This window comes from Neophocaena asiaeorientalis, unplaced genomic scaffold, assembly GCF_003031525.2.
Source record: "Neophocaena asiaeorientalis asiaeorientalis breed wild unplaced genomic scaffold, Neophocaena_asiaeorientalis_V1.1 scaffold15, whole genome shotgun sequence".
Lineage (NCBI taxonomy): Eukaryota > Metazoa > Chordata > Mammalia > Artiodactyla > Phocoenidae > Neophocaena > Neophocaena asiaeorientalis.
The window spans coordinates 5,545,246-5,563,538 of NW_020185328.1; positions in this window are offsets into that span (position 1 = coordinate 5,545,246).

The window sequence follows — 18,293 nt, forward strand, 5'->3', positions numbered from 1 at the left end:
TGGATCATAACATAGGTAGTACATGATCCAGAGTTTGTTGAGTCTGAGGATAGGAAGAGCTAACTGTAAAGATTTTGTTTTAAAAATCACAGTCTGTCTTTGTTTATCTTCAATTAAGTTTGTGAAAATGATGCAATTAAAATCCAATCCAACTTGTTTGGAAGCTTCAATTATCACCCTCTATTTTATTCTCCCAAAGTAAAGGAGAAACATCTTTGTGCATTACTGGAAGTATATCCTATGCCAATCATGACTGGGAGGCAAAAGTTGGTTAGCTATATATGTATATGTAATCGGTAAATTTAAATATTAATATGATATGTGGGTAGATATTTTTATGAAAATATGAAATATTTCCATAATGGCAAAATTCCTAGGGTCAACTAAACATTTTTCTAGACATAGATATCAATAGGAATTACATAGATAAGAAAAAGATTTATAAGCAAGTTTAACTCACCTTTATAAAAATATAAATTACAGTATAATTGAAGAAGCTTTTTCTATGAAATTCGATAATGTTAAGGTAACTTGGGAATATTATAGTCATTTCAGAGTTTCTTTGTACTTGATAGATTTCCTCAGATATTAAAGTGATATTTTTAAGTGATTTTTTGCCACAAGTTACTTTTTTCCCTTTAAAAAAAGAAATATGCATTTACTTATTAAACTTATAGATATGTTTATGTGTCATAAAATATGTTTAAATATTCATACATCTCTGCATATAAACTTTATAATATAATTTAACATCTATAATTTACTTTAAGATTACAATGTTTTCACCTCTGAACTGTGAGTACTATAAGACTAGGAAATTGCTACACTAATTATTCTTGTTCATAAATAGTAAGATAATTATTGCAGTAATATTCTATTCAAACTGAATATTGGATCCACCCCCTGGCAAACTTAAATTAGGAATCTTTTTCTTTCATTTTTGCAAGATGTTCTTCTTTTATCATTTTTAAACACATATTTTAATGTTAGAAATAGCAACACCATTAAGAGGAGACTCCATATTAGGTAAGAAATTCATCAATGTGGTTATACTGCTTGTATTCAAATTTTGAAGTTACTCTATGTACAAATAATAGTTCCATTAGAATCTGATTCTGCTGACTTTGCCCAACCAAATGCACACACATTAGGGTATAGCAATCAGAATAGCATCAGCTAGGTTGAAAGTTGTTGGCACATTTGAAATAAGGAATGAACCAAACCATGAAGACCATCAATATTTTGATGAAAAATTATTATTTTTCTATACCAAAGTACTGCCCACCAACCCCAGGCTGAAATGAACATTCTCTAGTTAAAGTCCCACCGTACACTGAATGTATTTCTATAAAATACCTTTAACATTTTGTTGCAACTGATTTTGCTTGTGTGCTTGAGGACAGTAACTATGTGTTACTTTTTAGTATCCCCAATTCCAGAAAAATCCCTGGCACACAGAATGAACCTCAACTAATGTTTGTTCAAATAATGAATTAATCTGAGTTTTAAAAATAAGCCACTTGTTACTTTCCCACACAACACAGACTATGATTATATAAGGCTTTTTTATTAGTCAACATAAGTAATATTATCCAAAAAGACAGACCCCAAAGCATAGTGGTATAATAAGCAGGCAGGCACAAGCGTGCATGCGTGTCTGTGTGTACGCACGTGCACGTGCATGCACACGCACACACACACACACACACAGAGACACACATATACACTACATGCTCAGGTCAGTCTCATGGGGTTGAATGCCATGGTTCCACTCCTTATGACAATGCCATACAGCACATTTGGTTCCAAGGCTTCTGTGGTAGGAAAATAAGGAGATAGATGAGCCCCAGTGGTTCCTAACAGCCTTTAATTACTTCTGCTCCCCTTTCTTTCAGACACACCAATTATAGAATTCCAGCCTAACTGCAAGGGAGACTGGTCATGATAAAACACTGGATTGATATTTAGTGACCGCACACTGTTTCTGGCACAGTCTTTTTCTTTAATGGTTTCAGAAGTGTCTTCCCAAAGAGATTGCAAGCATTAAGGACAAAATACATCATCTTGTTTTTGTATACCTCCTAGATATACAACATGGCAGATATTTTGGAACTTATTTATTTTTTTGAAAGTATTTTTTTTCCAAATTGTAGTGATCACTATAAATATCCACTTGTGTATCTTTCCTCTAAAAATTAAGTAGAGATATTAGAAGTTTCTAATTGGCTGACGTTATTAAAACCAGGGTGTTCCTTTGAGGAGGAGGGAGGAGTTGTTAAGATGGTAATATGTGAGCATCAGAATCCCTTGAAGTGATTTTCCAGGTGTATGTGCTAAGACTCCACCCTTGGAAAGTAATGTGTTTTGGGTGTGGCATAGGGAATATTATTTCGAAAAAAATAGTTCCTTTAATTATTGCTCAAACTCCTGTTGTCTGAGAATAATTGGTAAGCCCTCTAAATTTTGAAGAATTAAACAATTTCACAGTTTAGTAATTGCTTTGACACTCTTACCAAATTTTTGGAGCACGGAAAACCAGAAAACCATGTGAGTGGTTTATTTATGTGAATGGCTACATTTGGTATCTTGATGCCTTGGGTTAATCATGATTTTGCTGTCTCTATTTGGATAGTCCAGAACAAAACAACTGTATTCCTATGTTCACTCTTTCAGTATGATTCTGAGGAGTGACATTGATTTATTTTCTACATAATCTGTATTGTGTGCCAGAAAACTCAAGCTGGGCTTGTTCCTGGATTTAAAACCATACCACATGCCTCAGTCTCTCTTGTTGGTTACTTATGAACTATAGTTAATGCAGTGGGAGAAGTGATGTATGTCACTTTCAGGTCTGGATCAAAAACAAACAAACAAAAACCAAACAAACATATCCATGATCCTCTCCCTGCTATCTGACTTGACTTGAATGGATAAAGTACTGAAGATGTATTAAATATGGGAGTCCTATTATATGGAAAAAGTCTGCAACCCTGAATCATGTGTTTGGGGAGATTCTCACCAAGAATACTTGCATTGTTCTGGACCATGAATGAGAAGTAAATTTTTCAGTGCCAAGTCCTTCAGTTTTTGGAATTTATTTGCTTCAGCAGTTGGTATTATCTTAACCCTATCTTAACCCTTAATCAGATTTTTACTTATTTTAATCACTAATAAATGTTATCTTCTAAGTATTAAACCTTACTGCTTTTAAAATCTGTATATTCCTTTAAATATCTGTCACATGGGCTTTGTGGCATTAAATTTCTTTAGGTTTCCACTGCTAAATCTTCATTGGAAAGTACGAGTATCTAGATATGTATAATCTAAATGACATTTATTTTCAGTCACAAATTGTGATTCTGTTTGTATTTCCAGGAAATTAATATATATTTATTTTCATTCAATACATACATACACACACATACACTTGCACACAACTGATTCTATCTTCACCAGATAATTAATTGTAAAATGAGTTGAAGACACCATATCAATTGTGCTTGAGTCAATATGTGAGCATATGTATGGAACAGCAATGCTTACCCTTTTTCACTAGGACATACACGTCTGATAAAATTCACATAAATCTTATGTTCCCAATGGTTGTGACATAACTAAGGTAGACTGCTAGTTATGCACATTTCCATAGCTGTAATTTCATTCATTTACCTTCCTTTCAAGAAAGCACATGAATCAGCCTGACATTAGAGCAATGGCCTCTGAAATGTTCTAATCACGTAAATCATTTACTTTCAAAATTTTAAAGTAAATTCCTCAAAAGTTGGTTATCTTAACTATGATTAATAGCAAATTACTTGTGGCACTTTCTATAATGAGTCTAACTACATAAGTGATCCTGACTCTGGTCAGGTTTCAATCTTGGCTCGCTATCTATTAACAATGTAGCCTTCTAAAGCTCAGTATTCTCATCTGTAAAAATTGGGAATAGTAATATTAATGATTTGAGAGGTAATCTATATTTATCTATCTATATCTATATCTATATCTATATCTATCTATCTATATATATATATATGTGTGTGTGTGTGTTGCTTTTCATGATGTTTGCCTTATAGTTACCATTTAGAAAATATTAGCTGTTATATCAGTCAGAGATGAATAGCAGGAAATTAAATTAACTTTATCAAGTGAATAGTATTTTATAAAATCCTCTATTTTATTCTTCTTCAAGTCAGTCTTGGTTTCCATATCTTTCTTCATTGGGGCATTCACTCTTTCTTATCCTGACATACAGCAAGGGAGGTTAACTAAGTTTGCAAAGGGATTGTATATATGGCAAAAAAGAATACTGGATTAACCTAATGGAGACACAAACCTGACAGGCACTCACATTAGAGAGAATTTCTCTGCTCCAGTTCAATGTGCACAAATATAATTAACTTGAATAGGAATTAGCTATTGCACTTAAAAAAGAGTAACCTTATTTTTAAGTTGATTATTTTCCTACTTAGGAAAACACATTGTTTTGAGAGACATTAGTATTACCTTTATGATAATATCACAGTCGTGTCTGTGCATAGAGGAGAAAAGATTATTGCCCTGCATTCTAGGGATATATCTGTGAATTTTATAATAATGAGCAAGGGCCTGGATGTACAATAAATCTCTAACAATGGGGCTAGATGATTTTTCCCAACAGAGTAATGTTTGTAAGCATAGAAACTAAAGAGTGGAGAGCATAAGAAATTGTCTTCCCTTCATTTTTTTGTTGAACATATGTGACAGGTACTAGAGTTAAAAGTATAAATGGTATGTTTCTCATTGTCTATTTAGGACTGAGAACAAATTAATATTTATAAAATAATGTGCATTAATTAAATTTTGTTTAAAGGTATAAATAATAATACAATTGATGAGGGGATATAAGACCCATAAGAAAATAGACTGTTATAATTTTCAAATAAAAATAGTAAAGAATTTCAGGGGATAATGTAATTATAAACCTAAAGGGAAGATGAAGAAAAATTCATTGATGGGAAGTTGAAAAAGTATATGAAAGTTAAACACTGAGATATCTGAATAAAAATAATAGACTAAATAAAGACAGGGGATCTATGCTTCCTTCCAAAATCCCACTAAAATGAGGATTAAAAAAAAATAGTTAAATATATACAACTGGAGAGACTAGGAAAAAAAGACAATGGCAACAAAATCTTCCAAGTTGGAGAGCAGATAGTTGAATGATATGTAACATAGCTAAACCAAGAACACTCAATCATAAGAGGGAAGAGGGGAAAGTTGAGAGGCAAACTTGATTTACCTTAGAGTAAATGAAAAGAGTGGAGAGCATAAGGAATTGTTTTCCTTTCATTTTTTTGTTGAACGTATGAGATTCCCTAAAAGACTCAAGAATTATATGCACAAGATACTTTTGGAAACAAGAGGAAGATGGAACTAAAAGCCAAATAGCTGGTAGGAAGCCTAAGAATCACTTATAGGACTAAAAACTCAGAGACCAAGATGACAAATATCTGAGGAGAACATTCACTTACAAAATCCTAACAGACTAGAAAAGCAATATCATCAGATGCAACAGGGAATCACACATAGATGAACATTTTTTAATAAGCATAATAAATATATACTTATCAAGGGAAGCTTGTATAATATAAAGGGACAAAAATGATAAAAAGAATGAAGTATAAAAATTAAGCATAAAAACCTGAAAGTTTAGTTTTTTAAACAATGAAATGTATGGGACTAATATAATAGATAAATGACTTTTCAGATCAATCCAAATAATCCTTTAAGGGAAAAAAAAAACAGGAAAAGATAAATAGGGGAAAAAAAGATAAAGAAAACTATAAAGAGAAAAGTTAAGATATAGGAGTAAAAGTACCATCCAACCAAGAAATAGAATAGGAATTCCAAGAAGGAGAAAATATTAAAATGTAAAGAATAAATTATTTAATTAAATATCAGAGGTAAATTTTTCAAAATGAAAAGAAGATGAAAGATATCAGATTGAAGGGTCTATGGAGGATTATCAGGAAAAAAAAGCAGCACAACTCTGATCAAGATGGTGGAGTAAGAGGACATGGAACTCACCTTCCCCTATGAGCATATCAAAAATATATTTATATAGAACAATTCTCACTAAAAACTAAATGGAGACTGGCAGAAAGACTCCTGTACAATCAAGGCTGTAAGAAAGATCCACATGGAATCTAGGAAGAAGGTAAGAAAAGCAGTCAGGTTCAACCTGTGCTCCTGGGTGGGGATTCAGAAGAAAAGGGAGATGACATGGCAGAGATCCTCCCTGGAGAGTGAGTGGTTCGAGCCACGTATTGAGTGCCCCAGCCCTGGGGTGCAACAAAGGGAAGACAAGACCCCTTTGTTGGGAGAAGTGGGGGTGGAACTAACAGAAGGGCTGTGGGAAGCCTGGAAACCTTCCATGAAGAGTGCATGAATACTTTCTTGCTCCTGAGGCAGGGCAGAGAATGTGAATTGAGAACGCACTGTTGGCTGACTGGTTTCCCACAGTCATCCCAGTGTGCACCCCAGCCTGAGCTGAGCGAACACTCCAGCCCTGCTTGCCCATGTCACAGCTTTATGGTCAAGCAAGAGCTGCCATGACAGATGAAAGCCTTCAGCTCTGAGACACGGAAGGGCTCAGACCTGAAGCAGTATCTGAGCAAGGAAGGGGCAGCCATTGCCAGTGCTGACATGGATGGTGCATCAGAGTGAGTCCAGATCTCTGATCACGGCCAGACTGCCACAGCTTGTGCTCCAAACTTTGCCAAATGCCTGCACTGGCCCCTCTTGCTCCAGTGCTGCTCCCCTCTGGAGCAAGGGTGTCAGTGTTGGGAAGACGGTAGAGCTCACACTCGAAGGGAGCTGAGTTGGCTCCATCCCCACGTCCTACCAAGGTGATAGCAACCGGAATACCCTGAGGAAAAACATATTTTGTATTCACATCAAATCCAGTTCTCCCTCCAAAGCCACTGGACACAGCAGACTGTATAGGGACGCCCCACATAAGGATACCCCTTCTAGATTGCAATAGGTAACTGTTCCACCTTATTACATAAAGGCAGAGAAATTTGTCTCAACTGAAAGAGCAAGAGAAAACTCCTGCAAAAACAACTAATGAAACAGAAATAAACAATTTACCAGATAAATAATCCAAAGCATTAGTAGTAAAAATGCTAAGTGAATTAAGGGAAAAAATATATGAACACAGTGAGAATTTTAATAAGGAACTAGAGAATGCGAAAAAGAACTAGTCAGAAATGAAGAATACAACAACTAAAATGAAAAACACACTAGAAGGAATAAATAGCAGGCTAGGTGACACAGAAGAATGCATAAGTGATCTGGAAGATAGAATAATGGAAATCATCCAAATGAGAGCAGCAAAAAGAAAAACAAATAAAAAATAAGATAACAGTTTAAGGGATCTGTGGGAAAACATCAAGTGTAACAACATTCACATTATAGATGTCCCAGACAAGGAAGAGAGAGAGAAGGGGATTGAAAATATATTTAGTGAAATGGCTGAAAACTTCTCAAACCTGAAGAAGAAAATAGATACCCAGATGCAGGAAGCACAGAAGGTCCCAAATAAGATGGTGTGTGTGTGTGTGTGTGTGTGCGCGCGTGCGTGTATATTGATCTGGATGTTCCCAGTGAGATTGAAAAAGAAAGCATACATGGAAAAGACAGTTGAGAATGTGTTAACAAAACCAAGATTATAAAAATAAATGTAAATGAATCCTTTAATGTCACAAACATATGTCCACACAGAAACATGCATACTTGTGCACATATGCATTATTTATAATGAGGCATAACTCAGGCTTGTAAGTAAAACCAAAGATTTTAAGCTTCCCTTTGTCTCTGATGATATTCAGTGAAAAGGGGAAAATGACTAAGTTATGGCAGCTGAAGTCAGTTTGGAAATTTGAGAGATGACCTTCTCCAGAAAACTCAGATAGTATGTGTTTTGAGGCTGGATATCATTTTGTGTGTATGTGTGTGTGTGTTTTATGTAATAGTATGTATGTGTATTTTTGCCCTATGTAAATATTAAGCTTCAGCATTCAAACCTCTGCTTTGCAACTGTACATTGCTTTTGGTAATAATCTGATTAATTGAAGGGGATCTTGGCATGTGTTTAAAAACACTTTTAGGAAAAGCTAAATGCAAGTGTTTTGAAGCAAAACACTTCCACTGTGCTTTTCAACTAGTCTAAGACAGAACAGTTCAACACAGCTTCTGAAAGACAGGGCTGAACTTTCCCAGAGTTCTCCTTTGTGCTTGAGAAAATAATCTATCAATCAATTTAAAACACCTCAAATACAATCTATGAAATATACTTCTCTATTCTACAATCAACAATGTTGATCAATAACTGAGCTCTTTTTCTTTACTTTCATGCTTCATCAAAAACTATTTTTTCCATGAGAAAGAAGTGAGGGAATAAAAAGAAATCCAAAATTACAGTGGAAAATGTGTATACTTTCCACAGTAGGAGGGAAGTTAACTGTGCAAACAGGTTATTTGAAATGACTCAGAACTGGCTTGCATCTGTGCCCCTTGGACTGAGTGCTGATTATTTACAAAGCAGTTTTACCCCTGACATGGACCTCTCTGGATAGCCAGCTAAGGAAACCCAGGGTTGCTATAACAGGCCTTTTATTAACACCAAAGTGATAATTTCAAATAAGTGGTCAATTCTGAAACAAAGGACAGGAATAGCATTTACTTGTTATGCAATATTCAGACCTTGAACAGCATAATAAGGACAAGATTGCAGGATTCATTTTATTTGCATATTATTTTATTAACATTGACACTGGCTAAGCAAATAGAGACCACATATGGAGCCCCAAAGTAGTCACCACCCTTGCATGAGAGGTTTTTGAACTATCTAACTAGACCCAGGGATCAGTAAAAAGAGTGGTATGAGCACACACATCTTGGCTAAATTCCAATGGTGTAATTACCTTCTTCCTACATAAAATTCTTCCTGCCTTTCTCTCTTGAGGTTATTTTTCTACCTCCCTTCCTAAATGCCGTTGTGCTGTGGAATGGCTGTCATATTGGATCCCACAGGTGCCTGCCTTCAGCTGTGAGTGAGTGATCTATGTAGATAAGGCACTTGGAGATCCTTCTGTATGAAAGGTGTAATATAAATATATAAAGTATTGTTCATCTCCCTTGGGAAGTTCACTTAACGTGACATGCCAAGACTTATTGGTAAGGCAGTCTGGTAAACCCCACTTTCTTATCAGGACTTGGTTTCACTTTAAGAGTGAGTTTTAAACTGTATCTCTGTGTAAATGCCATATATTACTAATACTTGGGACTTCAAATGTGCCTTTACCTGAGAATGTCAAGATGTCACAGGAACTCTGTGATTTCCTCTGCACTTTTTGGGTGTAGGAGGTAACAGAACTGTTCCTGTTAAGGTAAAAATCTCTGAGAGGCTCCGCACAGTAAACACATGAAAATCTCTCTAATAGTTATTAGAAAATTAAGCAAAAATAGAAGGCATTCATAGTATAACACGCAGATTTTTATGTCGGTTTTGAAATTTTGGATCCAGTTGAATCCTAACAATATAGCCTAAGGTTGGCATTGTAATTAAAGGGCTCTCTCTGCTAAGGATATTGATTTACCATCTATGCAATCTGTATCTTACCACAAGTGTGCTGAGATGTATTCAACTTCTCAAGGCCTCAGTTTCTTCTCCCATGAGTATTTCTGAGGGTTCACTGTAGTAATTAAATGACAGATATTTATTAAATATATATAGCATAATACATTCTCAATGTATGGTGTGTATAGTGGTAATAATTATAATTATTGAAATTAATTACTAATAAATTACAGTTTCTACTTATTTTCTAAAAGAAATAGATGCAGAGATGACTTCCCTATATACATAAAATATTAAAAATTATGAAAAGATACTTATAAATCTCAAAAAGAAACAGAGGGATGTGATGATATCAGAAAGTTAACCCTTGAGAGTTAAATTTTATTTTGAGTGTTTTAGCAGCAAAAGCTCAGAAATATGGAAAAATGAAAAAATTATGAAAGCATAAAAAGTTTAGATAGTTTTCATTGTTTGCTAAGATAAAAATTCCAGATCATTAGTAGAGACAAATTATTATGTGATATTGAGGTAGGTTTCTTTTAAGTTAGTGGTTTAATAATTTTTTTTAATTAGAATTTTTAATGCAGCTATGCTGTAATACCTAACCTAACAATGGATTTTGACTCTAGGAGATTGATTTTGTCTAAAGGTTCTGCATCAGTGTCATCCAATGGAGATATAAAGAATATAGACACATTTATCATTTAAAATTTCCTGGTAACTACATTAAGAAATGTAAAAATAAATAAGTAAAATTAATATTATAATATATTTTATTTGACCCATTATATTTAAAATACTAGTATTTCCATGTGTAATCAATATAAAAATTTATTAATGAGATATTTTGGATTACTTTTTCCATACTAAGTCTTTAAAATCTATTGTGTATTTTATACTTACAGTATATCTTCATTTGTGCTAGCCACATTTTAAATTCTTAATTGTATTCAGATGTCATGGTTCTAGATTCTAGTGCTTACATGTTGGATAGCATGGTTCAAAATAAACTTTACATGGACAGACATAACATTCAATGATGTAGAAAAGTAAACAGAAAAGCAGGCATGAAGATGTTACAGAAGTTCATATACACACTCTTGATGATATGATCATTGACTGCTATGTCCAAACTTGCATTAATTTTTCCATTTATTCTTATATTTAACAAATATTTGAGTACCTATTATATTTCTGAATATGCAGGGGAAATGTTTAACCTTTCCTTAGTAAGAGGATTATTAAGTAGGCAAACCATTAGCATCAAACAGTGCAGGAAATATTATAATCACTGAGGAAATAGCAGCAAGCAAAGTGAAATCCCTGCTTCTGAAGCTTAAATTCAAGTAGGGTCAGGCAGATAATAAAAAAAATAAACAAATAATGTATTTTTCCAGGTGATGATAATTGCTATGAAGAAAAAATAAAACAGAATAATAGTGAGGTAGTGGAATTCTTGAACCCTGCTTTGAATAGAGTGGTTAGTGAAGTACACTCTGATGTAAAATGTGAGCAGAAACCTGTATCAAGGGAGGATTTGAACCAAGGAGTTGCAGGGGAAAGAGCATTCTGGAAAGAGAGAAAGCCAAGCACAGAGGGTTTCAGAAGGAAATTCAAGATGAGCAGATTGGCAGATTTGAGGGACAATAGGGGAACCATTGTGCTTAGAGAGCTGCTACTGTGGTGGAACTTAGATGATGTCAGATAAGAATTTTGGAGGTTTCTGGGGGAGCTGGAGGGTTAGTGGAAGAATATGAGCAGCGAAACAACATGATGCCATATAGGTTTTGAAAGTCCATCTGTCACTGTACTTTTTTTGGAGAAGAGATAGTACTAGAGGAAGAGTGGAAGCAGTGACAGCCCAGATAATAGACTATGTTGTCTTGACCCAGACTAGTAAAGATGATAAATCATCTTGATGAACATCAAAATCAGCTACTAGATATATAAAGCCAGTGGCTTTGTTTTACTTCCTATTAAAATCATTATTGAATGAACTCTTCTATCAGTAGGGCAAGCATATTCATATCTTGCAAATTTAATTCCCTATGTGGCATTTTGTGAAAATTTCAATATTGAATTCAATACAAATTGTTCTTGTGTGTCTTTGACATTGCAGTGCACTGTGTTATGATACGAAGAAAATAATCCAATGATCCAGTGCTCTCCTTTCTTGCTCTCTGTCCAGGGGTTTATGGTCTGATAAAGAAGACAGCAGCACAGATTTATATAGAAAAAGTCAGACAATGGTATGTGTTATCAGAAAAGGCAAACCAATGTAAAATGAGGAAATAAACAAGGAGATAATTGAATTAAACATAGAGACTCATATATTCATGTACCTGTTCATTCAATGACTATTGTCAGAGACTGTGATATGTATTGACTATTCAAAGATGACTAAGATTGCAGTCTAGAGATGGTTCATGGAAGAAGATTCTACCTGTGAGGGCTTACCCTGAGATATAGAGTCACAGAGTTGGGTAGGTTACTTGGATATTTACTCAGGACAGTTGTAGGTAAGTAGCATAGTTAAAAAAAGATTCTGAAGCACAGAGGCATAAGTCAGGAAAAGGTCAAATCCAGAGGGGCAGTACCAAGTACAAGGTCCAAAGGACAAGATGAAAATCCAAGTCAGAAGACATGAAGATCAGGAACTGGTTAAAGCAGAATATGAGGTAGTTCAGAGCAAGCAGGCTGGTTAACACAAAGACAAAGAAAAGGATTGTTGTGTGAATGAGGGGAAGGCCTTAAGGTTTAAAGGAGCTGTACTCCACTGGATAGGTTGTGCCTTTGGTATATAATTGGAATTGACAATGCGGGAGGACAGTGACAGAGAGGTTTGGATAGAAAGGGATTCCTTCCAGAAGTAAAATTTGAACAATGGTATGTATGCTGGGGATTTCAGTGTGTTACCAGAAGAATAGTATGTGTTCAGCAGATGTAACATATCAAATATTTGTGGGAGGACAGGTGAAGTGAAACTGAGGTAAAGCGATGAAGGGTTTTAAATGTTAATATTTATGTGCGCGTCTTGATGAACCATTGAATGTTTCGATAAAAGTGTGAGTGATGTGATGCAAATTATTATTTAGGAATATATTTTAGGTTTCAATGTATAGGACAGATCAGAAAGAAGATGCAGAAAGACAAAGCTCCTGTGAAATCCAAAAATGAAGTCATTAAGTATAGGACCAGGGTAGGGAGTGGAAAAGAGTAAAATGATACAAGAAAAAAAAAAAAAAAAAGAAAGAAACAGAGTCAGTGTTAGCTAACAAAGACAGGGCAGTATAATTGTATAATTTTTGCCTGGTCAAGCCTTCTAGACTTCCCCTCATTTATATAAGCTACGTAAAAGAGATCATGTGTGGTAACAATTTTAGGCCTTCAGGGACTATGACTTATGACAAAGGAGAGCATGGCAAACCTCCCCAGGGAAAACAGGCAACCTAAGAATAACAAAGTCTGTTGGAACACATGCTTCTCTTCTACCCATCCTCCCATCTTATGTATTCTACTACTTTAGCACCAACCCAGTTATATTCATTACTTTAATTTAGAAATATTGGTTGAGCAATTTACTCTTGCCAGGCATTGTACTGGATGCTTGACTATAGTTGTGAACACTCTGCTTAGACCCTGTTGATGAAGTTTAGTTGAGGATACAGGTGATAACTATTAAGGCAAACTTGATAAATGCTATGAAAGAAACAACATTATCTGAGAGAAGATAATACAGTCAGATCAGTGTGTAGATACTTGATTTACATAGATTGGGCAGGGAAAATGTAGCTCTCTTCTACCTTTTCTCTTTCTTCCTCCCTTTCTAATTTCTCTCCCTACAGAGATGTCAGGAGAAATCAGAAATTGGAGGTAAATTTTAGAATCATTTATATATAGAGAGTAATTAAAATCATGGAATTTAATATTAATCATGGGATCAGATAAAATATGGGTAGAGAATGTATATAGATAAGAAGAAACAGACCAGAGCTTTGGAACATTTGAACAGTCAGCACCCATAGAAAGTGAGATGAGCCAGCCATGGATATTGAGGGATGATCGGGAGACTCTAGTATTAGGAAAGACATGCAGCAAACATAAATAAAGAAGAATAAAGAAGTTGGGAATAGCCTATTTTGTCAAAACCTGTTTGAAATTAAGTAAGAAAATAATAAATATGTAACCATCAACTGTGCTAGCATAGAGGCCATCAGAAGGCACATCTTTAACTTATAAACCCTAAATATACAAAACTAGCTTGTCTGCTTCATCACCCTCTTTATTTTCCTACTGTTTGTGTTGAATGAAGGCTTCTAATTCTTTCAAAACACTAATCTTACTAGAGTCAAATCCCTACTTGTAAGAGAAGGACTTAATCCTTCTATAATCCTCTCTTTACCTCTCTATTGAATCATTCTCCTTAGCAAACAATTAATGCTCCACTCTCCTCTGTCTTTAAAATCTAGTATACTATTCAACAAAGCTAAGTTTCCAGTTCATAATGGTACCCTATGATTACTTTTACTTTGTGTCTTCCTTGAGAAACCAGTAAAATGGCTTTTGGTTTTTGAATGAAGCGTGAGGTTAGGCCATCAGCAGAGAATGAAAGTTTGATGAAGCTTGGGACATTTTGAGAAAGACAAGATAGAAAATAGAATGGTAGGGAAAAGGTTTTAGGAAGACATAGTAGGAAGGCTGTTAGTGATGATATCTCAGACAAGTCCCAAATTTTCACTTTGTCTGAAGTTTAGGATAATCAATAAAGAATAAAAAAGAATGAAATGGAACTTTCCCCCTTCTCCTCATCTGAAGAAAGACATCCAACCCAATATGTGTATGTGTTTCATAAAGTCTCTCTTTCTCTCAGCAATCTAGGACGTTAACGGCTCTTTTTTGTTCCAGAATACAAAGAGACATAAGCACAGTAAAAACTATTCATCATATTCAACTATTAGTTAAACTGGAGTTACATAAAAGGGTGTGGTGAATTGAATTGGAGGCACAATTCCAAAGAAAATTATTATAGCCCCAACTGAAATATTTATATGTTAAGATACCAGTGGCCTAAAGCATCAGAGACCAAATATACATAATGAGGCATAGTATTAAAATGTAATTGAGATCTGCTAGATATACAAATAGGCCAAAAAAAAAAAAAATGACCTTTCTCCTATGTCTAAAAAGGAGGGAAACAAGCCTCATGTCCTCAACGTGAAATAAAAATTAGTGATCAGGGATTTAGGCTATAATTATTTTCCCTTAATTTTGCTGTTATCATTACATTGTATCTATAATATATACATTGATGTATTTATCTTCAGTTTTTTTTTTTTTTTTTTTTTTTTTTTCCACTTGGAATTCTGTTCGCATGGCACATAAAATGTTCTGGACTCTTCAGTAATACAATGTTGAACTTGATCCTAGGTTGTATCTGTATATAGTGATGATGTTATGGAGTATTAGACAGAAGATAGGTATAGGAAAGAAGTTTCCCTTTTTTTGCTTGCTATTGGAAGAAGAATATACCACATATCTTTCATATGGCCCTATCCACTCTCCACCCTTCTCTACCCACTTTGGGCCCCTGGAAACTGCCTCAATTACTTCCCTTTCCCTCCATCTTCCTCTTTAGTTCAGCAATGGAAGTTCCCAGTAGGATATATGAAGATGCAAGGAGACAGAAATCTGAAGAACAGGTTGACTACATTGGGTTGACTGCATCCTTTCTCTAAGGAGCCTTTTTATATATGGCTATTTTGTCCAGGATTTGGTAACCACTTCCTGCACTGTTCCTTAAAGACTTAAGGGATGATAGCTTTCTGCTTTTACTAGGTCTAGGATAGTGTATTATCTCTTATTAAACTCTGCTCACACTTTGTAAATTATCCTTTATCAAAACCTTCAAATTACCAGATTATGATATATGTTTCCTTCTGGGACCTTGACAGATCAAAGGACTTTCATAAGACTGAAGATATTTGATCTGGGAGATTAGGTATGATAAGGTAATATTAGAGTTTATAAGAACATTGAGTCAGGCTTGGAATGGTACATATATGGTCTGACTCAAGGTTCAGTGAGACAAAAATCCCTGCTTCTCTAGGTGACGTCAGGAAAATAGGAGACCACAGCTGCTGAGGAGATTGAGCACAGAGCTTTACCAAATTAACTTAAGAAATTAAAAATTCAGTTTAATTCTAGGACCATGCAAGGAAAACATACAATGATCCTGAAACACCTTGTGGTACCAGAAATTGAGGATGTGCTCAAAGCACAAAAGGGTGGGAGCAAGTCAAAGGGACACAGGGAGCCAAACTGAAAGAACTCTCAAAGGCCAAAGCTGGAAAAATTTAAGCAACAGAATAAATAATAAATAAATAGCACAGCAATGGATTCTCACCCAAAGTAAAAAAAATATGTATGCATAAACATATGATGATGAATACATGATAATATAAATAAAAGACTAAATAAATATATAAATGGAGATGAGAATAATCTTCTTTGTAGAATAATCCCATATAATAAATATAGGTATTCCCCTTTTTAGGAAGCAGAGCTTAATTCCCCTCCCTTCCCCTGAGGGTGGGCTAGACTTCAGTTTTTCTAAATTCTTTAGCTATACAGTTTGATTCTTCACTGAGAAGAATGTGATGGATTTTCGAAAGACTGAAAGCATGTTATTCCTGCTAACTTCAATACCCATACCGTTCCCCAGCCCACACAGCCTCATCTAATTTTGGCTTATACAAATGGTACTTATTATTCTTGTGGTAGCAAGAAACAAATTGATCCAAATAAGGTTTGTTTTGTTTTGCTTCGTTTTTTTAAAAAAGCCTCTACTCTACATTTTTTTCCAAAGAAGGGAGAACAAACAGCAGTTTTGTGTGTTCCATTGATTTCTATAGACAAAGAAAAATGTACTTAATAGTTCATGTGCTAAGATGTATTGACTGGTTTTACCCCCTGACTTCAGGAGGATAAAAGGAATGTATCTTTCTGGACACAGAGATGAGAAAACTTTCCTTGTGCTACTGTCTGGATAGTTCAATGCAAATCATGATCTGACTGGAGAGTCATTGTTCTGAAGGAACCTATAGAGGCACAATTTCCCTTTTGCTCTCAAAGAACTATAGGGAATGGTTATCACAAATATTGGGCAACTGAAAGAACAATAAATCAACATGAATTTATTGAATACCTGCCTTTTCAAGGCAATTTACTAGGTACCAGTAGATATTGGGGAGGGGGGAGAATAAAATGATACATGTTTCTAGTGTTGCATTACACATTTTAGAGAAAAGAAGCCTGGGCAAGTTTTATGAAAAGCAGAGTTCTTTTTGAACTGTATGGATAAGTAACTAAATTGACTGAGAAGAGAGGTTAAGTGTGAATAGAATGTATGATCATAAACTTTTATTTTGGTGGACCAGACAAAGCCAAGTGGCTGTGAAGCATCATCTTGTAACCCCTGGCTGTTAGAGCAGCCATGCACAGACTAGCATTAGAGGCACCACTCCTACTAATAGAAACTTTAAGGGACTTACTTCTAAAGAAAATTTATTTTAGAAGGTAACATTTCAAGTTCTCTTAATTTGAGGATCTTAATACTACAGCAAGCCTAAGCACAGCAATGAAGACAAAATATAGTCTGAGAATTCTGATGCAAATTCAGAATGACTCATTTGCAGGCCGTAATTAATGAAAAATGTTTCACATAAAGAGGATAAAACAAATCTCTCATGAAACAAATCTCAGTTTGAAATATAAAGTTGAATGCAAGATGCAAAATGTTGAAAAGATTAAAAATTCACAAAACATCTCATAGAATTATTAAATTATATTAATCCTTACTTAGGATTATCTATTCCTAATTTTTTTTATTTGATTAAAAACAAATACAAACATGATATGCAGGTATTTTGGATTTCTCTGAAGCTCCATACACACAGTTAAACAAAAATTATTTGGATAAATAGTCAGTTATTCTAAAGCTGGAACCATTTATAAGGAAGCAAGATGGCTAAATAAAATGACCTTATCCAGAATCTTGTGTTTGAACTCAAATACGTTTATCAACAAAGAAAGAGAAATTGAGTTTATCATCAGTCTTCAAAAATGTTATGAATTTTACAATGTCTTTTTTGGTACATATTTGTCTCTGTGCCTCTAATATCTTAAAAGTATCCTTCCTATGGCAAAATCCTGGTTATTCTTAAGACTCTTCTGTGTTTTGACTCCCTAATGGTTCTCTAAAGTCCTTTTGCCTCTCCTGGTATAGTTTTTCTACATTCATTCATTTGACATCTTTTTATTTTCACCTTGAAATTTCTATCTAGTATATTTTTTGTCTACCCAGATTGAAATTTCTTTCCCTTCAGGGCAAGAGGGATCCCTATTTTCTATCTCAAAAGCCTCACCCTAGCCAGTGAAACTGTAATTTAAAACCTGTAATTTTAAATGATTGGCTGGATGTTGCAATACTACAGAATGTAGCATGAGTTGGTCTGTGTCAGTGGCTGTTTAGCTGCTTAGCTCACAGAGTTTTTTTCTTTAAAGTAAGTGGATGTTATTCTCTAGAGGAAAGAGATGAGCTTGGGAGAAAAAGCTGATATTGGGAGCAGTTTAATGGTAGAGACTGCAAGTTAGACATGGAATGGAATTT